Source organism: Diadema antillarum, unplaced genomic scaffold (assembly GCF_040938485.1).
Source record: "Diadema antillarum isolate AM-2024a unplaced genomic scaffold, OU_Dant_1.0 seq00000269_RagTag, whole genome shotgun sequence".
NCBI classification, from domain to species: Eukaryota; Metazoa; Echinodermata; class Echinoidea; order Diadematoida; family Diadematidae; genus Diadema; species Diadema antillarum.
This window is the reverse complement of record NW_027271305.1, coordinates 585,432-586,305: the sequence shown is the minus strand read 5'-3', so window position 1 is coordinate 586,305 and position 874 is coordinate 585,432.

The following is an 874-nucleotide window of genomic DNA, read 5'->3' as shown; positions in this document are numbered from 1 at the left end:
TAATAACTTCGGATCTTTGATTGAAATGAACCACTGTAAATATCCTTGGCTTGCGTCACATGTCGACATGACCTTCGCATTATCGCGGAGAGAGCAGAGTTGCGCCCTTTGTTCTCATTTTACTGCCATTGTGAGGAGCAAAAACGTTTTTCAGCGGCTAGGTGTTAATGTGTGCAAAGAGCGATTTGATCATAATAGTCTCCTTCACAAGCTTATCTGCTCGGTAGTTCCGAGATTACTAGTATCCCTTTACGAAATTTGTGAGTGCTACAGACCTCCCGTACCACGAGAAACAAACGGAAAGTTTTATATCAGTTTGTCAACTTGAGCAAATGCGTTGAGCATAATCCATCCAGTAGAAAACACGCAAAGTTATTTATGATAGGTACATGCATATCAACATGATGATTTCGGAAATTTTATACTTTCGAGTGTGTTCAATCTTGATACGCACTTTTTAAAGTTAAGTAGCCTTGCTCTAGACTAGTCAAATTCTCTCTTGAAGTAGCCAATCACGATTTCATTGTAGTGAACAGCGGGAGCCCTGGATAGCGACAGGGAGCACATTGGTTTAAAAAGTTGATACAAATTTACATACAACGGCAGTAGTCTACCAATGAGAGAGCGCTGAACCGTACAAGGCTCATTATGTATTCAGTGGGCGTATTTCTTGCTCGAGAGGGCAATGGGGAAACCCTGGATGGGCTGTAGCAACAGGAACGGTGTGTGTGTGTGTGAGAGAGAGAGAGAGAGAGAGGGGGGGGGGGGACCTGAATGTCAAAGAAAAGGATAACAAAACTTATTGCACTGAGCATGCGCACTGTCAACTGCTTTCAGCTCCGACCGTGCATGTGTTGCAAGAGAGGGAGATCAG